The sequence below is a fragment of the Schistocerca gregaria genome, chromosome 1 (genome assembly GCF_023897955.1).
Source record: "Schistocerca gregaria isolate iqSchGreg1 chromosome 1, iqSchGreg1.2, whole genome shotgun sequence".
NCBI classification, from domain to species: Eukaryota; Metazoa; Arthropoda; class Insecta; order Orthoptera; family Acrididae; genus Schistocerca; species Schistocerca gregaria.
In genome coordinates, this window is record NC_064920.1 from 90868204 (window position 1) to 90893206 (window position 25003).

Genomic DNA, 25003 nt, shown 5'->3' on the forward strand with positions numbered 1-25003 from the left:
AGTCGTAGCAAATAACGTAGCTGAAGGCTATGCTAACTATCGTCTCGGCAAATGAGAGCGTAGAAGTCAGTGAACCATCGCTAGCAAAGTCGGCTGTACAACTGGGACGAGTGCTAGGAAGTCTCTCTAGACCTGCCGTGTGGCGGCGCTCGGTCTGCAATCACTGATAGTGGCGACACGAGGGTCCGACGTATACGAACGGACCGCGGCCGATTTAAAGGCTACCGCCTGGCAAGTGTGGTGTGTGGCGGTGACACCACAAACTTGCTTCGTTTGCCCCCGCTTCGTCGTTCGCATTTCACGGTGACTGAATTTACTGGACAGGAAATCTCAGTGCACGGCGTGTGTAGTTTGAACGCCTTGTATGGTGCGACGACCCATACAGTGTCTCTCCATGTGCTCCGCTCTAGTGATACTACTAACAATTTTGGCATGGACGCATCTGAAATTTTTTGCCTCACAATTCAGGACAACGTACTTTGCATGAACGCTCTTGACCATGCCACCAGTGTTGCTGAACTATGCGATGATTTTGCTGAACACTCTTCTGATGGCCTTGGTTGTGCCACGGACTTTGCAGCGCATGTTGTAGTTAACGACAATGCCATGCTTATTTTCCGGCGCATCCGCCGGGAACCACAAGCACTGCGAGACGCCGTAGCTGCTTAACTTGGGCATTTGCAAGACAGTGGTGTCAGTGAACCTGTTTCTGCTTCGCCATGGGCTTCGCCTGTAGTGTGCGTGTGAAGAAACCAAACGGTTGTCTCCGTATTTGTGCTGACTGTAAGTCTATAGTAAATCCCCAGACAGTGGTCACTACGTTTCCCTTAACGCGTCCTGAAGACATTTTTGATAAGCTTGGTGCGGGATAATTCTTTTCCACGACTGACTTGCGGGACGCCTACTTTCTGATTCCGCTCGATGAACAGTTGCAGCGCTATTTTGTGATCAACACCCACTTTGGATGGTTCAAGTTTCGCCGCATTCCGTTCGGTTGTGCTTCGGCTGGTGCTATTCTTCAGTCTCACTTGCACCAGTTGTGTGTCACTGCACCTGGTCTTTCCCATTATCTGGACGATAGAGTTGGATGTGGTCTCGCTCGTGACGAACATTTGCAGAATTTGCGTGTCTTATTTACTTTACTTTTGCGGGCAGGACTAAAGTCTAAGAGAGAGGCAAGTGCCCATTTTTTTGAAAACTGAGGTTCAGTATTTAGGACGTATGATTAACGGACAGGATATCCACCCCTCGCCGTCACATATGAGTGCGATTAGGGATTTGTCAGCACCCAGGAACTTGAGTTGCGCAAAATTACATACTATATTCGGTTTATACCAAGTGCAGCGCAGATTGCAGAGGCTTTGCATCCCCTTCGGCGTAAGAACATTCCCTTTGTTTGGTCTTCGGAATGTGAGGCTGCTTTGTACAAGCTATAGTCTGCTTTGTTGAATGATCGCTGTTTGATTTCTTTCGATCCTTCCAAACCATACGTTTTGGCCGTCGATGTATCTTCTCACGGCATCAGTGCCGATCTCTTGCTGCGCATTAGCTCTGTCGATCGCCCGACCGCTTTTGCATGTCAGTAGCTGAAATACACCCAGCAAATATATTCTCAAATCGAGAAAGAAGCTCTAGCTATTGTATATGGAGTGACAAAGTTTCATTACTTTTTTGTACGGTCGCAAGTTCTATTTGGTTACCGACCATAAGCCTTTGATATCGTTGTTCCACTCGTCAAAGCCCGTTCTGGCCGATACGCCACAAAAGTTGCATCGTTGGTCTCTGGTTTTGTCTAACTACAATTATGAAATTTTGTTTCGGCCTACAGCGCAGCATGGCAATGCTGGTGCTTTGACTTGTCTACCTATCAGTCCTGACGAAGTGTTTGATTCTTCCGAAGTGTCCTGCATGTTTATTCATTCAAAAGATTAGGACTTAGCTGATGGTTTGCAGGTGGATTTTCGTGGCATTGCTTCTGCGACAGCAGCCGATGCTTCTTTGCAGATTCTTTTGCAGTATATTCGTACTCACTGGCCTCAATCTGCTATGCAAGTTCGAGATCCCCTTGTGCGGCGTTACTTTGCGCAACGTCACAACTTGTCTGTACACCACGGCGTTATCTAGTTACGAACTGACAACGATCAGTCTCGTATGGTTGTACCTCGTTCGTTGCAGTCGGAAATCCTCCGTTTACTGCACTCTGGTCATTGGGTTATAGTGCGGACGAAGCAATTAGCGCGTCGTCTCTGCACATGGGTCGGCATTGATAAACACATTGAGAATTGGCTTGCTAATTGTCGCTTTTCCGTGGAGCATCAATCTGCTCCCTGCCATCGCTTCTTTGCGTGGCCAACTGCAACTTCGTCCGAGCAGCACGATCATATTGGTTTTGCGGGTCCTTTCTGGGAACCCGCTGGTTGATAGTCATTGAGCCTCACAGCAACTTCCCTTTTGTTGTATCTATGTCTTATACTACATCTGAGAGTACTGTCCGGGCTTTGACATCTATTTTTTGCATTGAGGGCTTTCCTCAAGTCATTGTCTCCAACAATGGCCCACAATTCGTGTTATCAGAGCGTTCTGTGCTGCTAATGGCATTCGCCATCTGACCTCAACCCCATTCCACCCCCAGTTGAACGGCGAGGCTGAACGCTTTGTGCGTACATTTAAGTAGCAGATGTGCAAGTTGCACACCACGCACTCTCGCGAGTGTGTTCTCTGCACTTTCCTTGCTTTACATCGCTCCCAGCCGCGTCGCACCCATTCCCCAGCAGGCTTCATGGCCGCGCCCATCGGTCGCTCCTGCAGCTATTGCACCCGCAGCCGCGCGCTTCCGCTGCTTAGCCTCGTTCTGGCTTGGTGCAGCATGATTTCTCTGGCAGGCAGCGCTGGGAGCAGGGGCCCTTTCTTCCCCAGCGTGGCCGCGCCTTATGTGTCATTTCAGTTCCCACCAGTAACGTAAGCGACACCGGAACCAGATCCGTTTCTGTCGTCCTCGGTATTCTGCCGCTCGTTGTTTTCTGGCAGAATTGGAGGCTTCGTGGCTTCCTCTGCCACAGCTCACTACTCCAACGACGGCGCCTCCGCGCTCGCCCCTCCACGGGCGCCCCTGCCGTCGTCTCTGCTGCCCATCTAGTCACCTGCACTGGACGGGCGTCTCTCGCCACCGCTGAATCTCCGCCTCCGACCGTCGCTGCCGCTGCCGCCACCGCAGCCGCCGCCGCCGCCGTGTTCCTCCGCGGCGCCGGAACCTATGGACGCTGAGATTGCCCGAGGAGGTCGTTGCTCCGCCTCCTCATCCGAGCATACCCAGTGGCGGTGCGCAGCCTGGTCAAGTTTTCCCTCGCGAGAAATTCGAGGTGAAGCTGCTCCTGGGCCCCTCCACCCGCCGTCGGAAGCCATACTGAACGACGGTGCGCCGTTTCAGAGGGAAGGGATGTGGTATCGATAGCTAGGATGCCACGGCGCAGATGCCCGTTAAGTTGGCACAGACTACGAAGACAGCGCCCTCTAAGTGACACGGTAGAGCTCTACGATCGTCTCTCCAGATTCTCCCCATTTCATCAAACGCAGACGGCCTGGAAACATCGCTTCAACCTCAGTTTGCTACTGAGACTATGTACTACTTAGGATTGGTCTAAGGCTTCACACCTCAGTTCAAAGTTATGTATTCAGTTAATATTGTGATGTAGCAAAACCATTTGTAACTGCAGTACCGAGAGATTTTTACCTTTTCCTGCTCCTGCTCGCTTCCTTCATTGAGCCTACCCTTCATTTTACAGGAGCAGACCCACTTGCTGCCGTCCAGACTGGATACAAAAGTTCGGCGGTTCACTTCCTGGTCTACCGCCAAAATTTCTTGCGAAACAGTTTATCAGTTGCTTCCTGCTCACAATGGCCTGCCAACAGGTGGCCATGTGCTTGTTTGCAAATTGCTTCCTGGAATGCTACAGGTGCTACCAGTCATGGTCCACACTTTGTCTTCTGCAAAATAAGCCATCAAGTAGGTGACCTGTGATTGCCACTTCAATATCTGACATTCAGCATCAGCTACCTGTGTATTTTGCAACTCAGTAAAATATCTGTACGTTGCTTGCAGTTTTCTTGCTTAAACAATTCCTCGGCTTGTGCACAATTTTGGATTCAGACTCATTTAATCGTACGGCCCTCCTAGTCAATGTGCCCGGTGTATCCGTCAGCCTTAGTCAACCATTTTAACGTGATGTAATCCATCACTACTTTAATGCCATGACTATATAAATAACAAAGGATGTAAGAAATACCATAGCTAATTGCAAACGTTTCCTTCAACGTCATGGAATAATTTCGCTTTGCTTTGTTCCATTGTCGGGATTCATATGCTGCAGGACGCTCTCTATAATCCATACTCAAAGGACACAACCAACATCCATACTGCTTGCATTGCAAGACAAAATGAATTCTTTTTCCAAGTTTAAAAACATCAAAACTGGATCTGATGTCAACACTTGTTTCAACGTATTGAACGCTGTCTGGCGTTTGGTAGACCATTCAAGTTTTCCTTTTTTACGTAACAATTTGTTCAAAGGTTCTGTAACTTCAGCAAAGTTCTTTAAAAATGTAGGAAAACGGTTATAGAGACCCATAAAAGATTTGCAGATATTTAGCAATCTGTGATGAGAAGTTCTGAAATACTGAAATTACCACGTATCTATCCTCACTTGCCACTTGTAAATTTACCTCTGATGCAGCAGTACGACGTGTTGAAATGCTAAGCACCAGGCTACATCCTGCGTGAGAGACACAATCTACCGACAGCGCACGATAGCTTCAAGTGACAAAACACGACCACAGTTATAACTACGGAAGTGTCCAACGTTGGCGTCATCCATATCATTGTTCGTCATCAGCTACAAATGGCGACGTTTGTATCCAAATGTGTTTCAGTCTTATCACTACAGCACACGCGACACTGGCAGTGACAGCTATGAGTCTTCTCGGCGAAGCACTGGAGCACACACACTGGCTGCTGTAAAATACTTATGATTCGATTTTACGAAAACAATTGAGTGAAAAAATATGATTTATCTACAGCTTTAAGATTGATAAAATACTGAATATCTTTTCGTTATTCATAATAGTTAATGTGCTACATGAAACTATATATGTGACGGCACAAAATTTTCAATAGTTTGCAGAACAACTTTACAGGTAGCCAGAGTTTTTAACAGAACATTCCCTTTACTTTCGACAGGTGATTCGTACATCGAACTTCTCTCCTGCCGCCAGAAGATGCGAGTGTCAGATCAGCTGAACATGCTGTCCTGGGAACAAGGAAAAGTGCGTCTGTTCACTAATCGTTGCCTTCACCCCCTCACAAGATCGCTGCTAAGGTATGAATGCGGCTAGGTGATACTGAATGGCTCTCGTAAGAGCGTTACGAATACGTAGTGTTCCGTTTCCAGTGAAACGGCATTGACACAATAAAAGTATATACAGTTAAACAGCGTGGGCCATCCAACAATAATTGCCGAAGAAATATGGGACATCTGTAGTAGACAGATTTCAAGGTCTGAATATTCTGTGAGTGGATGGTGCGTAACTAGTATCTTCGTGCTACTTTCGTCTCAGTGCTGTGAGTGACAACACTGCCACTTGTAACCGATCGAGTGCCTGTTGAAGGCTACTATTCCACGTGTGCTGTAACTGTCTTATGTACGTTTGTATAGTGCTTTGTCCTCATTAGTCGTTGTGATGTGGTGCGACTTGTGACTCCTTAAATATCGGCACAGTCATGGAAACATGGTATAAGCCAGATTTGATCCTACACAACGTGCTGGCTTCCCTACAGTGTAGTGTTTGCTCAGCTGTAATGTAATATTACTTATAATGGATAATCTGTGGTGTACATCAACAGATAGGCGAAGTCTTACATGCATTTAACATGAATATTATCAACTTATGCGAGGAATAATACACTTCTAGAGTCACAGAACATTCTGAAAACTTCCCGAATGTTCCAGGCTATTCCCAAACATTCCAGAACAATAAGGATCGTTATTGAACATTCCGGAACAGTCTGGAATGTTGTGGAATGCTGTCGAATAGTCTCCAATGTTGTAGAATATTTTCGAATACTCTAGAATATTTTGGAATGTTCTAGAAATTGATAGATGGCGGAACTGCCCAGACCCTATATCTCCAAAAGCGTTTCATTCAGTTAAAAACGGGAACCTTCATGACGCATGGAGGATAGAGGGCTACCACACAATATCATTCCTTTGATCATACCGGGACTCGTTTCTGAGTTTTATAGGGACGCACATTGTACACTTACCTGTATGATATTGATTGTACTACTGCATATTGCACACTGAATGAAACTTTATTCATCGTGTTTTAAGGTATCGTAGGTTATTTTCACAGACTTTTTAAGTGTTAATAGTTGTTTTTGCAATCGTTTGGTTCGATTTCTTTTTTTTTCAAAGAGATTAAAAATTCTTTTTGATCTGTTTTAATAATGTGATGAGCTCTACTCCTACAATTTTCATTTATTTAAATACTTTAAAAGAATTTTAAACGTTTACATCGACACATCTACTCGTATCCCGATTTATCTCAGTGTGTTATATAGAAAGAAATTCAAGTAGTATCACAATGGTAGTAATGTCACAAAACTCCACACTCACATACACACATCTCAAAAGTTTCGGATCACCTCGGTTCCGAGAGTTCCGGAACCTGAAAAAAAATTGTAATAGAGATCAGAATGATCATCATTTCCGCCCTTTTTATTTCTCATGAAAACCACAAATTGCATCTTGTACTACCATACAGCGAGACCTTCAGAAGCGGTGGTCCAGATTGCTGTACACAGCCGTCCCTTTAAAATCCAGTAGCACGTCCTCTTGCATTGATACATACCTGTATTGGTCGTGGTATACTATCTACAAGTTCACCAAGGCACTGTTGGTCCAGATTGTCCCACTCCTCAACGGCGATTCGGCGTAGATCCCTCAGAGTGATTGGTGGATCACCTCGTTCATAAACATCCCTTTTCCGTCTATTCCGCATATGTTCGATAAGATCCATGCCTTGAGAATATGTTGGCTACTTTAGTCGAGCGATGCCGTTATCCTGATATAAGTTATTCACAAAATGTACAAGATGGTGGTGCGAGTTGTCGTCCATGAAGACGAATGCCTCGCCAGTATGCTGCCGATCCGGTTGCACTATCGGTCGGAGGATGGCATTCACATATCGTGCAGCCGTTACTGCGCCTTTCACGACCACCAGCGGCCTACGTCAGCCCCACATAATGTCACCCCATAAATCAGGGAACCTCCACCTAGCTGCAGTCGCTGGACAGTGTGTGTAAGGCATTTAGCGTTCCCGGGTGACCTCCAAACACCTCTCCGGCAATTGTATGGTTGAAAGCGTATACGACACTCATCGATGAAGAGAACGTGATGCTAATCCTGAACCGTCCATTTGGCAACTTGTTGGGCCCATCTGTACCGCGCTCCATGGTGTCATGGTTGCAAAGGTGCACCTCGCCACCGACGTCGGGCGTGAAGTTATGCATCATGCAGCTTATTGCGCACGTTTGAGTCGTAGCACGACGTCCTGTGGCAACACGGTGATAGGTGCCGAAAAATGAAATGCACTCACATCAGTTTGCCGTAATAGTGTAACGACACTTAAAAACAAAGTTCAACAATGATCCACCAATTGCCAGCTCCATTTTGCGAAGGTATGCATAATTTTATATTTTAGGATGCATCTGCAAGGAAAAATCAACGGGTCTCGATGGAGCCTAAGATTAGCAATTCGTGTTATAGCCTCCACCTCTTTTCCGACCAAATCCCTACAATTTTTTTTGTATGTGCAGTTGTATAAATATACAGTATTTACGCCTCTTCTACCTCCAAAAGGTACCGGAACTACGAGCCGACTTGAACAGTGCTTTTGAACAGACTAAAAGGGACATGTTATGTCGAATGAAGGAATAATTTAAATATCGACTTGATATCTGCAGCATCGGTAAGGAGGCACACATGGAGCTCTTTTAATATGCCAAAACAATTTATGAGATCTTCTATGTGTGCACTAAGACCTTCGGCAATACATCAAAAAACTCTGTGAAACCCCGCCATTGAATTATAACCTTTTATCTGTTAGGTTATCATGTAAGCGTACACATCATACCATCTACAATACTGCGTCGTGTATCTACATCTCAGGATGCACGCCTACATGTGATCTGCAGGTGCATATTGCTAACCCAAAAATCGTAGCCATTACGTACTCTTAACAAATCATCTTATTATATCATAGTAACAACTATTCAAAGATTCTTGTATTTCGCTAGCAGATCTGTTCCACAACACATTTGGCTTCGTTTCGTTGGATTCAGCAATTTCTGTACCGGGGTTCGTAGGCTCAGAGTGATACCGTTGCAGCATTGAGTGTGTAATGAATCTGGCCTCCTCGGGACTTTCGCACTTCAATTGAAATGTTCGATTCGGCATAAGATTCCGTTGACTTAAGCTAAATTTTATAGTCAATTATATTTTTAACATCTGTAGATAATTTAGGATATATTTAAATACTAAAACACTACTTTCCTGATCATATAATTTACTTTCTCACGTCGATCCACTTAGCAACAACAAGCTCGAAACATGAAATTAGTAATCATAATTGTTAACTTAAATGATTCATAAGCCACTTTGCAGTGAAGCTAGTATTATTATGCTATAGTTTTCATGTAACCAACATTTTCGTTTTTTTACTTGTTTTCATTTTGTTAGCGATAATTCTATCGACAGTTATACGAAGAAAGGAAGCTGATAACTTTTATATTGTCAAAGTATGCAACCTTCATTATTAATTATTATGTGCATAAATACTTATACAAATTATTAACTGCAGGACACAGTATACAAATTATACCTGAAAAAAGTTTAATTAATACCGTCACAATGACATTCATTTTAAACTACATCTTATTTTAGAAGGATGTGGGAGCTACATAACTGATACTTAAAGAACTTTTTGGCGCCAAATGCGCCACAATATTTTCGGTTGTTGTCAAGAGTGGTCAATGTTACTATCAAGTGTGTTGAGCTGAACCGTTGTGCAATGAAACAAGTAACAAGTGGTCTTGTAGGAAGTGTCCAGAATGTATTAAGAAATACTGATGATGTCAAAAAGTGACAATATTCCAGCGACTTTTACTGAAAAAAGACCTTGGACCTAGAAGCTGGAAAGCATAAAGAGGAACCGACATCACAGACAACGCGACAGCCACAGCAAGATAAGTAAAATTTATCTGGTAATATACTTTTGTTTATGAAGTTATATGAATGATGACAACACTAAAATAATCAGTTCAAGATCGGATATTTACTTTCTATACATCTACGACCATTTTGATGGTGCGTTTTACACTATGATGTAAGTGTACGTATCCCAACGTTTGTAATGCTGTATCGTGCATTTATAAGTTCAGAATACAATATTTTTAGTGAACAGGATGTGTATATTGCCAACCTGAAAGCATAGCCGTAACGGGCTGAAAAAATCACTTTATTATGTTATATTAACAACGATTCAGAGGTTCTCGTCTGCTGCAGATAATTCAATGAAGTCGTTTCATGAAAACTGTTCTTAAGTTGAGAATGCTACCATTCCCCTTCTCCACTATCGCCGAAGCTGCTGTCCTTTCGCGGAAATGAACTTTATATTGCAGAGAAATTTGGAATCCCTGTGCCTGATCTGCACCCCTTGTGCCCCTTTTCGTATTCGGCAGTGCGGTGCGTTGCCGGTGGGTTAACGTACTGATCCTCATGAAGTAGAGCCTGTCTCCTAGCCGAGCGGCCAGCCCCCAGAACACCCTCGGAAACATCCCCCTTAAGGCTGGCTGCGGGCTTGTTAGTTCGGCGCCGCTCTGGCTGTCAGACACACGGATGGCCACCAGCCAGCCGCCGCCCCCTCTCTGCCAGGCCATCAGCAGCGGTCGCCAGCGAGCTGCCCGCTACCAGCAGCTGAGGAGGTCTGTGTGGCAACCAGCAAGGTTACAAGTGCAGCTTAAACGAACTAGCCACGTTCTGATACAGTGTAAACCAGGACGGACCGACCACACCCCCCTTGTTAAATCAAGAAATTTAACTTGTTAACAAAAAGAGATTTTGTGTGAATACATGGTCCTGAGACCACATATACAAGTAGCTGCCTCAACTGGTTCTACTTCCACGACCTTTCGTGCGTTCTCATTTATTCGCTGACTGTTGTGTGGTTGCTGACGTTGTACTTATGCAACGTTTATCCCCTTCCGACGATAAAATTGATTCAACTATACTTTCTCAGCATTTTGGTACGAGGGTCCTGTGGTCTCCAGTGCGTTATTTCAGCGTAATAATGTAAGTTTGATTTATTTGGCATGTTATACAGACTGCCTTTGCTTCTGTGAAATTACTTTCACAACGTTGAGAAGGTCTGTAAGAAGAAATCACTGAAGCATACAACAACGAGAAGTGTGACAGGACCGTTCTTCTTCTCTATATACTGCACTACAGCACTGTTAGCTGCAACAGATAGAAGACGTGTTTTTTGGTTTTGCAATGTTAGCAATTTTGATCGAGATAAACTCACTCTGCCATGTTTTTCTTCGGCACGCCAGTATAGAAGTGTACACATAATCAGCTAAGTGAAACAACGGTGCAATACGCACGTTTTTTATACTCTGAAGAGCCGAAGAAACTGGTACGCCTGCCTACTATCGTGTAGGGACCCCGCAAGCCCGCAGAAGTGCCACAACATAACGTGGCATGAAATCGACTGATGTCTGAAGTAGTACTGGAGGGAACTGACAGATTGAATGCTGCAGGATTGTCCCTAAATCTGTAAAGAGTACGAGTAGGTGGAAGCAAGGCGTCCAAGATATACTGAGAAGGCGAGGTACTGTAAAGCGGTGAGGTAGGGGCGTGAGTCGTGATTGGGTAGCTCAGTTTGTAGAGCACTTGCCCACGAAAGGCAAAGGTCCCGAGGTCGAGTTTCGGTCCGGTACACAGTTTTGATCTGCCAGGAAGTTTTGTACTGAATAATGTTGATGTCTGTGGCGTTTGGTGACCAGCGGAAGTGTTTATTTTCAGAAGAATATTCCTGGAACCACTCTGTAGACACTCTGGACGTGCAGGGTGTCACATTGTCTTGCTGGAATGCACAATGGACATGAATTGATGCAGGAGATCAGTCAAGATGCTTACGTACGTGTTACCTGTCAGATTACGGTCTGGACATATCAGGGATCCCATATTACTTCAACTGCACAAGCCCAAAACGAGTACAGGGCCTCCACCAGCTAGGATAGTCCCCTGATGACATGCTGGGTCCATGGGTTCATAAGGTTGTCCTCGTAACACTACACGTCCATCTGCTAGATAGATTCTGAAACGAGACTCGTCCTGCCAGACAACACGTTTCCGGTCACCAACAGTCCAATTTCATTGTGGACAGGCCCTGCCGAGGCGTGAAGTTTGGTGTCTTGCAGTCGTCAAGAGTACACGAGTGGGCCTTCGGCTCCGAAAGCCCCTATCGATGATGTTTCGTTGAATCGCTCTCGATGTCGGAGATTTCATGTTTTTCCAGATTCCCGATATTCACGGTACTGTTGTGAAATGGTCGTACGGGAAAATCATCACTTCATACGTACTTCGGAAATGCTGTGTCGCATCGCTTATGCGCCGACTATAACGCCACGTTCAGACTCACTTAAATCTTGATAAACTGCCATTGTAGCAGCAGTAACCGATCAAACAACTGCGCCAGATACTTGTTGTCTTATGTAGGCGTTGCCGACCGCAGTGCCTTATTCTGCCTGTATACATATCTCTGTAATTTAATGGGTATGCATATACTAGTTTCATTGGTGCTTCAGTGTGTATATAAGCCGACTTAGAAATTTTCATTTGTGTGACACCGCTTGTACATATTTTACTGTTCACTTCGTTTCCGTGTAATCTTTCATTCACTGCGTCAGTACCCGTTTGTGTTGTGATACATGGTGAAAACTTTAACAGTTGGCGAACGCCGCGATAAACTCGTACTGTTATCGTCAAGTGAAGCCTTGCACTTAATTGTGCCCTTTCAAAATTTTTGAGAACTGTAGGCTTATCCTTATTCAGTACAACAGTTCTCTAAAGTAACTGTACAATTACGTGAGAAAGAGGTTATTTTAAGAATTTTCGGACGCTTAAAAAACTATGTATTAGAAAGTTACCGGTATGAGAGTTTTGGACACGTAATTTAATTCGTAGCAAAATTACCGTTTGTGGTTCACAGTTCAGCAGCAGAATACATCACACCTGAACTTCATTGTGTATCACGGCAAAAAAGCGTAGGAATTTGAGAATTTTAAAAAGCTAATACTGTCCATTGCATAATCTACGAGCAATCTGTATAAAATCGGCGTTTGTGATTTAATTACTGCAGCAGATTTCATAACTAACATATTGTGTTATATTTAGTTTTCGCTTAAAGAGGAGTGGTCCTGCATATTATGTCAATTTATCATAAATTATCTTTGTTTTCTTAGTTTTCTAGCAACTATAATTAATATTAAAACGTATTAGGAAATCAGTAATTTGTAAAACAGGTTCTTGTGTTGTCTTAACAGAAATTCTACATTCTACATTTATACTCCGCAAGCCACCCAACGGTGTGTGGCGGAGGGCACTTTACGTGCCACTGTCATTACCTCCCATTTCTGTTCCAGTCCCGTATGGTTCGCGGGAGGAACGACTGCCGGAAAGCCTCCGCGCGCGCTCGATTCTCTCTAATTTTACATTCGTGATCTCCTCGGGAGATATAAGTAGGGGGAAGCAATATATTCGATACCTCATCCAGAAACGCACCCTCTCGAAACCTGGTGAGCAAGCTACACCGCGATGCAGAGCGCCTCTCTTGTTGGGTCTGCCACTTAAGTTTGCTAAACATCTCCGTAACGCTGTCACGGTTACCAAATAACCCTGTGACGAAACGTGCCGCTCTTCTTTGGATCTTCTCTATGTTCTGCGTCAACCCGACCTGGTACGGATCCCACACTGATGAGCAATACTCAAGTATAGGTCGAACGAGTGTTTTGTAAGCCACCTCCTTTGTTGATGGACTACATTTTCTAAGGACTCTCCCAATGAATCTCAACCTGGTACCCGCATTACCAACAATTAATTTTATATGATCATTCCCCTTCAAATCGTTCCGCACGCATACTCCCAGATATTTTACAGAAGTAACTGCTACCAGTGTTTGTTCCGCTATCATACAATCATAAAATAAGGGGTCCTTCTTTCTATGTATTCGCAATACATTACATTTGTCTATGTTAAGGGTCAGTTGCCACTCCCTGCACCAAGTGCCTATCCGCTGCAGATCTTCCTGCATTTCGCTACAATTTTCTAACGCAGCAACTTCTCTGCATAGTACAGCATTATCCCCAAAAATCCGCATGGAACTTCCGACACTATCTACTAGGTCAATTATATATATTTTGTGAAAAGCAATGGACCCATAACATTCCCCTGTGGCACGCCAGAGGTTACTTTAACGTATGTAGACGTGTCTCCATTGATAACAACATGCTGTGTTCTGTTTGCTAAAAACTCTTCATTCCAGCCACACAGCTGGTCTGATATTCCGTAGGCTCTTACTTTGTTTATCAGGCGACAGTGCGAAACTGTATCGAACGCCTTCCGGAAGAAGGAAAATGGCATCTACCTGGGAGCCTGTATCTACTATTTCCGACACTATCTACTAGGTCATTTATATATATTTTTTGAAAAGCAATGGACCCATAACATTCTCCTGTGGCACGCCAGAGGTTACTTTAACGTCTGCAGACGTGTCTCCATTGATAACAACATTCCGTGTTCTGTTTGCTAAAAACTCTTCAATCCAGCCACACAGCAGGTCTGATATTCCGTAGGCTCTTACTTTGTTTATCAGGCGACAGTGCGAAACTGTATCGAACGCCTTCCGGAAGAAGGAAAATGGCATCTACCTGGGAGCCTGTATCTACTATTTTCCGGGTCTCATGAACAAATAAAGCGAGTTGGGTCTCACACGATCGCTGTTTGCGGAATCCATGATGATTCCTACAGAGTAGAATCTGGGTTTCCAAAAACGACATGATACGCGAACAAAAAACATGTTCCAAAATTCTACAACAGTTCGACGTCAGAGATATAGGTCTATAGTTTTGCGCATCTGCTCGACGACCCTTCTTGATGTCTGGGACTACCTGTGCTCTTTTCCAATCATTTGGAACCTTCCGCTCCTTATTGAAACTTACTTTACACGGCTGTTAGAAGGGGGGCAAGTTCTTTCGCGTGCTCTGTGTAGAAACGAAGTGGTATTTCGTCTGGTCCAGTGGAGTTGCCTCTGTTGAGTAATTCCTGTTGTTTTTCTATTCCTTGGACACTTATTTCGATGTCAGCCATTTTTTCGCTTGTGCGACGATTAAGAGAAGGAACTGCAGTGCGGTCTTCCTCTGTGAAACATCTTTAGAAAAAGGTGTTTAGTATTTCAGCCTTACGCGTGTCATCATCTGTTTCAATGCCATCATCATCCCGGAGTGTCTGGATTTGCTGTTTCGAGCCACTTACTGATTTAACGTGAGACCAGAACTTCCTACGATTTTCTGTCAAGTCGGTACATAGAATTTTACTTTCGAATTCACTGAACGCTTCACGCATAGCCCTCCTTACGCTAACTTTGACATCGTTTAGCTTCTGTTTGTCTGAGAGGTTTTGGCTGCGTTTAAACTTGGATTGAAGCTCTCTTTGCTTTCGCAGTAGTTTCCTAACTTTGTTTGTTGAACCACGGTGGGTTTTTTCCCGTCCCTCACAGTTTTACTCGACACGTGCCTGTCTAAAACGCATTTTACAATTGCCGTAAACTTTTTCCATAAACACTCAACATTGTCAGTGTCGGAACAGAAATTTTCATTTAATCTGTTAGGTAGTCTGATATCTGCCTTCTATTACTCTTCCTAAACAGATAAACCTTCCTCCCTTTTTTTTATATTCCTATTAACTTCCATATTCACGGATGCTGCAACGGCCTTATGATCACTGATTCCCTGTTCTGCTATTACAGACTCGAAAAGTTTAGGTCTGTTTGTTATCAGCACGTCCAAAATGTTATCTCCACTAGTCGGTTCTCTGTTTAGTTGCTCGAGGTAATTTTCGGATAGTGCACTGAATATAATGTCACTCGATGCTCTGTCCCTACCACCCGTCCTTAACATCTGGGTGTCCCAGTCTATATCTCGTAAATTGAAATCTCCATCTAAGACTATAATATGCTGACAAAATTGATGTGAAAAGTATTCTAAATTCTCTCTCAGTTGTTCTGCCACTAATGTTGCTGAGTCGGGAGGTCGGTAAAAGGAGCCAATTATTAACCTAGCTCGGTTGTTGTGTGTAACCTCCACCCATAATATTTCACAGGAACTATCCACTTCTACTTCTCTACAGGATAAACTACTGCTAATTAGCGAACATTTAGCTCAACAGATTGGAAGATAATCAGTGGGCTTAATTTATAGTTATTTGTTCATTTCACTGTAATTCATAGCAGCAGCCGGAATGCAGCTTCAGTGTGAATGCTACGCTTCAGCACGTTATGAGTTGGTTGACGTTCATAAGTCTCTGGAAATCGCCCTGACTACTGTCAAACGATTAACAGCTGCTGCAAATCGGTGTATGGGAAGAGCTCCTGAGAATCGTGTATCTGTGATACCTGTGAAAGAGGTACCTCAAGTACTGTCCTCTCCTTTGGATCCTGTCTCCTTTGATGAAAGTAAAGGATCAGTCATTACTCATCCACCTTACTGCGAGTGGTATGCCAGTGTTACCCGTAGGCGTCTTGTACAGGTTGAATAGGGAGCAGGGTGCTGTGCCGATCCTCTTAACCAACACGTTTGAGGTCCTACCTTTCACTGAAACTGAAACGGAGCCAGTGGAACTCAGTTCATCTCTTTTGGGGAACCCTTTTTTATCCAGTTCCATGAGGAGGCAAACGCAGAATGGTAAGGGTCTATTAAATGTCAGCAGTTCAAAATTACGGAAATGAGGAGCAGGGGACAGGTAAAGACACCAGGTGCACTCGTTGTGTATGCATGGGACCTCATTCATGCTAGAGGTATCGCGAGTATGCTGTTATGCTCTCCTCAGAGGGTGGCAGCAGCGGTGTGTATTGATATTCGCACCTTGGACTGTCTTTGACCTAGAGCTCATGGTTTCCGGTTGGGCGGTGTGCGACGAGTTGGTCGATTCGCGTGGAGCAGTGAGGAATTCTCGACGGGGCGTTGTTTGGCGGGAGGCCGCTGTAGGTCTCTACGCGGTGTCGGAGTATATGGCGCTGTTCCCGTTGCTTCGAGGTCCGTGTCACACCGATCCTGGACATGAAAGCTGGGTTTTGATTTAACCTACCAGCAAGTCAAGACTGTTCACATTGTGTCGCTTGGAGTTCGCTGTCGGCTGTTGGGATATTCCCGCGAGCAACGACGTGGTTTTCAGGTTGGAAAATTCGAGCCATTCTCGTGTGAAGCTTCACTGTATTTGGTTATTTGAAATGAAGTGCACCAGCGGAATGTTCATCCTTGTGGACCTTAACGGTCCGGTTACCTGCCCTGGCCGTTGACGTAAATTTCAGGCAGTGTAGTTTCCTCATCGTGTTGTTGCTGTCCAGCACGGTGTGTAGTTTGACAGCTCCGTGTATGATTGGTTGTGGGCCCCGACGTCTTCTACTCCCTGTTGTGCCCTGGTCGGGTGAAGATGAAGTTATCTTGTCGGTGGGTCCGCTGACTGTCGGTCGGTTGGGTTGTCGTCAGATCGTGAATGGTTGGCCCTACTGACTGTCACCTAAGCGAACGCTAGTGTTTGAATTACAGACCGACCCTCCTACATATGAGCGGCCTTGTGTATACTGCCCTATTTTATAAAATTTTTTCTAGTTTTTTGTACTTGATGGCTTCTAGCCCATTTTTTTAAATTGGAGTTGTTTTGCTCTTAGGGCCTTCAGCCTAGTTTAAAGAACTGTTTCACGCAAGACCTTGGTTTTCTAAAGGTTTTAATGTTGTTGAATTTTAAGTGTTGACCTTCAGCTGTTTATGAGTTTGTGTTGTTGTGTTTTTAAGGCCTTCTGCCTAGTTAAAAGAACTGTTTTTCGTAAGGCTTTTGGCAGTTTACAAAATTTTAATGTTGTTGAATTTTAAGTATTGGGTCTTCAGCCGATTTTGAGTTTGAGTTGTTTCTAAGGGCTGCAGTTAAATTAAGGAACTGTTTAACGTAAGGCCTTTGGTGTATTAAAAAATTAAGGTTATGGAGTTTTAGGTGTTAGGTCTTCAGCCGATTTGAATTTAACTTGTTACTTCAGCCTAAGTAAAGCACTCTTTTAAGATGAGGCTTGCCTTTTAAATCTCTGATTGTTCTTGCGTTTTAACTTATTGGCCTTCAGCCGTATTTAAATTAAAGTGGCTTTCAGCCGGTAATTAAGTCCCAAAGATTAAAGCTGTGTGTTAAAAATAATTTTTTGGGGATCTTGTAATGTGGTCAAATAATAAAGTTGTATGTTCTACTGTAACTGACAGCCCCTTATTTTGGCGCCTTTCCACAATTTATACTATCTATCCTGTCCTACGGGTTAAGCAGGGAATCTCATATAGTATCGTGCGAATATAATAGGAAAGAGTCACCGTTGGAATCGACCAACTCACACAAATACCTAGGTGTATCACTTTGTAGGGAAATGGAATGATGATATGGGTTCAGTCGTGGGTAGAGACGGCGGTAGACTTCATTTTATTGGTGTGATATGTGGAAGTGAAATCAGTCTTCAAAGGCGATCGGTTACAAATCACTAATGCGACCGGTTCTAGAATACTGCTCAAGTGTGTGGGACCCGTACCAGGTATGACTCAAAGTGGATACTGAACGTGTACAGAGAAGAGCAGCACGAATGGTCACAGGTTTGTTTAACCTGTAGGAGAGTGTCACAGAAATACTGAAGTAACTGAAGTGGAAGGCTCTTGAAGAAAGACGTGAACTATACCGAGAACGTCTGTTAACAAAGTTTCACGAAACTGCTTTAAATGATTAGGAATATACTACAACACCCTATGGACTGCTTACATAGGGATCAAGAGGATAAGAGTGGCATAATAATCGCACCCACAGAGGCATTCAAACAATCATTCTTCACACGCTCCGCATGTGTATGGAACAGGTGTGAACCCTAATAACTGGTACAACGGGATGTACCCTCTGCCATACACCTAACGGTGGTTTGCAAAGTGTAGGCCTAGATGTATACGTAGGTACTTGTGCATAAATGATCTGACAGAAAGGGTCAATAGCAATTTGCGACGCTATGGAATGGTGGGAAGTATTGTCGTTGAATGATGACTCACACGGAAGTTTTCTTGTATCCCGCCTGGATAGGCGGCGCGTGGATCTGCTCCTGTGAACTGCTTGTGTAATATAGGCCGAGAGTGGTGGAAGCGAGTAGGAGCAGGAGAGGTGGAGCACTTCGGCACTGCATGTAACTTTAACACTTTTAATAGAGTGAAAAACACAAAAAAATATCAACTGCATACATAACTTTGGCTAGGATGAGCCGTAGGTGTGAAGCCGTAGTCAGTGTCTAATCCTGTGAATTTAGGATGACTGTTCTGTATACTCTGAAAGCTAACAAGTACTACTATCTTTCCAAACTTTAACTGAACGTAACTACTTAAAAGTCTCAGTAGCAAGCTAGCCCACTTGGTGGTAGAAGCGATATTTGCAGGCCGTCTGCTCTAGATGAAATGGGGCACAAATCAAGACGGTATTTCCTGAGCTCCCCAGCGTCGGCTAGAGGGCGCTGTGGTCAGCGTAGATAGTCTTCTCTCGTAGTGCTAACTTACGAGGGCGTGCACCTAGTTGCGGTATCGTAACTATCGACGCCCTACTTTTATTTATTTTTTGTTATCAATGGCCGGGTGCTATAAATTTGGAAACGTGTTCAAAAACGGTTCTGAGCACTATGGGACTTAACATCTGAGGTAATCAGTCCCCTATAACTTAGAAATACTTAAACCTAACTAACCTAAGGACATCACACACATCCGTGCCCGAGGCAGGATTCGAACCTGCGACCGTAGCAGCAGCACGGTTCCAGACAGTAGCGCCAAAAACCGCTCGGCCACCGTGGCCGGCTTGGAAACCTGTAACGTACTGCAGATCATATGAAGAAACCATCCTGTAATATTCGAATACTGCTTGACACACTCACGTCGGTTAAACGTCTGGGTGAAACAATGCGAAGCCATGTGAAGTGGAACGACCACGTGAAGTCGATACTATGGAAGGCGAATGGTGTACTCGGTATTATAAGGATAACCTTACTAAATTGTAGCTCATATATAAAGGAGTCCCCGTATGGAACACTATAGTCTGATACCCGGTTCGCGTAGGTCGAAACAAGGATAGGGACTGCATTGTTTCCGGTTCCAAGCGATGCTAGCGGCACTCACGAGCAGTACACTCGATGAAAGTGAGCATCCCGCAAGTTATTATCCGTCGCTCTGTTGCTTGTTTCGAATTTGTAGCTGAACACCACCAGCAGCAATGACAACTCACAACAAACGGAAGAAAAATTCACTAATAATTGGCTACGTTAACGTATAATGCTCGCATTGCATACATCACTTACAGAAAAGCGCTCAGGACACTACTTAGCGCTCATTGGCCGTCGGTGAACTTGTGACATAGGTGCGCAGAACAAGCCTAAACTCGACCGCCAACTTTCATGACTCCAATTATAGTGCGACCTACTCATGAGTAATGAGTGTCTGTGATCACAACCAAGTCGGATTAAAGGAAGACATCGTTGCAACTCAGAGCCAATCTCCTAGATTTGTTACCAGCAGGTTCGATCAGAACGCGAATTTGACAGAGATGTTTCGTTAATTTAAATGGGAACCCCTGGAGGGACGACGACGACATTAATTTCGCAAAAGAGTCTTCAGGAAATTTGGAGAACCGTCTTTTGATGCTGACTGCGAAAAGTTATGTCCATTTGCGAGCGGAACAGGAAAGCGGAGGACATGCAGCTTAAGGTGGCTGTAGGAGCTTCGGTGTACTCCTAGACGTAGATAAAACACAGAGTACTGCAACAATCCTCAGACGAAACAGTGTTTTCTCGCACAGCGTCCAGTCTACTCTGTCAGAGTGCAGTACAGTCCGTAAAAAAATGACCAGATGTTCACTTGCATGTACTGTCCCAAACCATAGACCATCATTATCACGGCAGAGTGCCCAGGGACACACCATCGAATGATTTATACTTTCAAGACGCCCAGGAGTTTGTGCTTCCACTGCTGTGATGAACATAGACACCGGGCACATATGAGTATCGACAAGAGTCTCGCAAACTAGCCTCTTCGCAAGCCCCCTAGGAAAATAATTCTGTTGGTGTTATGTCTTGTTACAGAGGTGGACATGCGATTCAATCTTGTTCAAACTGTACATCAATGGGGAATGTGGACCAAAGACAAAGTCTAAAATCTGTCGATACCTCATATCAGTGAAACAACATAATCTGACGAAATCCCAGCAGAACTTCTCCTAGGAGCCCCATATTATTTTCGAGGAGCACTTTACCAATACGAGAGGCGTTTAATAAAGAATACAATACTTTTTTATGAAATCAGGTTGATTTTATTCGAGATTCCAACACAAAAAAACTTGAGTTTGCTAAACATCTCCGTAACGCTATCACGGTTACCAAATAACCCTGTGACGAAACGCGCCGCTCTTATTTGGATCTTCTCTATCTCCTGCGTCAACCCGACCTGGTACGGATCTCACACTGATGAGCAATACTCAAGTATAGGTCGAACGAGTGTTTTGTAAGCCACCTCCGTTGTTGATGGACCACATTTTCTAAGTACTCTCCCAATGAATCTCAACCTGGTACCTGCATTACCAACAATTAATTTTATATGATCATTCCACTTCAAATCGTTCCGCACGCATACTCCCAGATATATTACAGAAGTAACTGCTACCATCGTTTGTTCCGCTATCATACAATCATACAATAAGGGATCCTTCTTTTTGTGTATTCGCAATACATTACATTTGTCTATGTTAAGGGTCAATTGCCACCCCCTGCACCAAGTGCCTATACGCTGCAGATCTTCCTGCATTTCGCTACAATTTTCTAATGCTGCAACTTCTCTCTATACTACAGCATCCTCCGCGAAAAACTGCATGGAACTTCCGACACTACCTACTAGGTCATTTACATATATTGTGAAAGCAATGGTCCCATAACATTCCCCTGTGGCACGCCAGAGGTTACTTTAACGTCTGTAGACGTGTCTCCATTGATAACAACATGCTGTGTTCTGTTTGCTAAAAACTCTTCAATCCTGCCACACAGCTGGTCTCATATTGCGTAGGGTCTTACTTTGTTTATCAGGCGGCAGTGCGAAACCGTATCGAACGCCTTCCGGAAGAAGGAAAATGGCATCTACCTCGGAGCCTGTATGTAATATTTTCTGGGTCTCATGAACAAATAAAGCGAGTTGGGTCTCACACGATCACTGTTTCCGAAATTCCATGTTGATTCCTACAGAGTAGATTCTGGGTTTCCTAAAACGACATGATACTCGAACAAAAAACATTTTCTAAAATTCTAGAACAGATCGACGTCAGAGATATAGGTCTATAGTTTTGCGCATCTGCTCGACGACTCCTCTTGAAGACTGGGACTACCTGTGCTCTTTTCCAATCATTTGGAACCTTCCGCTCCTCTAGAAACTTGCGGTACACGGCTGTTAGAAGGCGGGCAAGTTCTTTCGCGTACTCTGTGTAGAAACGAATTGGTATCCCGTCAGGTCCAGTGGACATTCCTCTGTTGAGTAATTCCTGTTGCTTTTCTATTCCTTGGACACTTATTTAGATGTCAGCCATTTTTTGTCTGTGCGAGGATTTAGAGAAGGAACTGCAGTGCGGTCTTCCTCTGTGAAACAGCTTTGGGAAAAGGTGTTTAGTATTTCATCTTTACGCGTGTCATCATCTGTTTCAAGGCCATCATCATCCCGGAGTGTCTGGATATGCTGTTTCGAGCCACTTACGGATTTAACGTAAGACCAGAACTTCCTAGGATTTTCTGTCAAGTCGGTACATAGAATTTTACCTTCGAATTCACTGAACGCTTCACGCATAGCCCTCCTTACGCTAACTTTGACATCGTTTAGCTTCTGTTTACCTGAGAGGTTTTGGCTGCGTTTAAACTTGGAGTGAAGCTCTCTTTACTTTCGCAGTAGTTTCCTAACTTTGATGTTGAACCACGGTGGGTTTTCCCGTCCCTCACAGTTTTACTCGACACGTACCAGTCTAAAACGCATTTTACAATTGCCTTAAACTTTTTCCGTAAACACTAAACATTGTCAGTGTCGGAACAGAAATTTTCATTTTGGTCTGTTAGGTAGTCTGATATCTGCCTTCTATTACTCTTGCTACACAGATAAACCTTCCTCCCTTTTTTTATATTCCTATTAACTTCCATATTGAGGGATGCTGCAACGGCCTTATGATCACTGATTCCCTGTTCTGCACTTACAGAGATGAAAAGTCTGTTTGTTATCAGAAGGTCCAAGATGTTATCTCCACGAGTCGGTTCTCTGTTTAATTGCTCGAGGTAATTTTCGGATAGTGCACTGAATATAATGTCACTCGATGCTCTGTCCCTACCACCCGTCCTAAACATCTGAGTGTCCCAGTCTATATCTGGTAAAGTGAAATCTCCACCTAAGACTATAATATGCTAAGATAATTGATGTGAAATGTATTCAAAATTTTCTCTCAGTTGTTCTGCCACTAATGTTGCTGATTCGGGAGGTCGGTAAAAGGAGCCAATTATCAACCCAGCTCCGTTGTTGTGTGTAACCTGCATCCATAATATTTCACAGGAACTATCCACTTCTACTTCACTACAGGATAAACTACTGCTAACAGCGACAAACACACCACCACCGGTTGCATTCAATCTATCCTTTCTAAACACCGTCTGTGTCTTTGTAAAAATTTCGCCTGAATTTATCTCCGGCTTAAGCCAGCTTTCTGTACCTATAAAGATTTCAGCTTCGGTACTTTCTATCAGTGCTTGAAGTTCCGGTACTTTACCAATGCAGCTGCGACAGTTTACAATTACAATACCGATTGCTGCTTGTTCCCCGCATGGCCTGACTTTGCCCCGTACCCGTTGAGGCTGTTGCCCTTTCTGTACTTGTCCGAGGCCATCTAACCTAAAAAAAAAAAAAAAACGCCCAGTCCACGCCACACAACCCTTGCTACCCGTGTAGCCGCTTGCTGCGTGTAGTGGACGCCTGACCTATCCAGCGGAACCCGAAACCCACCCACACTCTGGTTTTGTGTATTTTCTTCAGTTCTTATAGGGAATTAGCGACTTTTTAGCTCAACAGATTAAAAGATAATCACTGGGCTTAATTTATAGTTATTTGTTCATTTCACCGTAATTCATAGCAGCAGTCGGAATGCAGCTTCAGTATGAATGCTACGCTTCAGCACGTTATGAGTTGGTTGACGTTCATAAGCATCTGGAAATCGCCCTGACTACTGTCAAACGATTCACAGCTGCAAATCGGTGTATGGGAAGAGCTCCTGAGAATCGTGTATCTGTGATACCTGTGAAAGAGGTACCTCAAGTACTGTCCTCCCCTGTGGATCCTGTATCCTTTGATGAAAGTAAAGGATCAGTCACTACTCATCCACCTGACTGCGAGTGGTATGTCAGTGTTACGCGTAGGCGTCTTCTACAGGTTGAATAGGGAGCAGAGAAGTCTCAGGGTGCTGTACCGACCCTCTTAACCAACAAGTTTGAGGTCCTGTCTTTCACTGAAACTGAAACTGATTCAGTGGAACTCAGTTCATCTCTATTGGGGAACCCTCTCTTATCCAGTTCCAGGAGGAGGCAAACGCAGAATGGTAAGGGTCTATTAAATGGCAGCAGTTCAAAATTACAGCGAATGATGGTAAACGTTCCGGAAATGAGAGCAGGGGACAGGTAAAGACACCAGGTGCACTTGTTGTGTATGGATGGGACCTCATTCAACATGCTGGAGAGTCTATTTCAGCAGTCATTGAGGGAAAAGGGTCGACCAACTGCAGATTGCGGCGCACGTTGAAAAGAGGCTTGCCGTCTGGGCAGCAATGCCATCCTTGGATCATACTTGGGTCATTCCAGCGACTGAGACAGGAGGTTCTAATGGCTCTGAGCACTATGGGACTAAACATGTGAGGTCAGCAGTCCGCAGAACTTAGAACTACCTACACCTAACTAACCTAAGGACATCACCAACATCCATGCCCGAGGCAGGATTCGAACCTGCGACCGTAGCGGTTTCAGACTGTAGCGCCTAGAACCGCTCGGCCACTACGGCCGGCGAGATAGAAGGTTGAGGAGATCAGCCTTATGTATGGAGTTTCAACGAAGTTCACAATTTGCAGCTTTGTTACTTGAACTCATCGTTGCCCTTTGGTTTTGAGTCAAGTGGAAGGACTGAGCCAGAGACGTCGAAGATTCTGTGACAAGCTAGGCTGCCACTAGGACTTGGCCATAGGACTATGGTCAACCTGAATAGACCACTTGTGCACTACACATCAAACGCTGCTACTCAGGTAGGTGACTGTGTGTGGGCTGCACACAATTTTTTTTAATTTTTTTATTGGTAGGTAACTTTCCATCCAGTACAGATAACGATAGCTGTAGGAAACCCAGAAGTACCAAGGTAAGAGCAAATCATGCGCCTCCTACAGGTGCGAATATTAAAATCTCAATGTTAAGCGCTAAATTGCCAGAGTTTGAAGGGCTGATGAAAAGCTGTTGAGCCGATGTGTTTCTGGTGCCAGGCGATAACGATTCTTACTTCCATCTTTGATTGTTATCC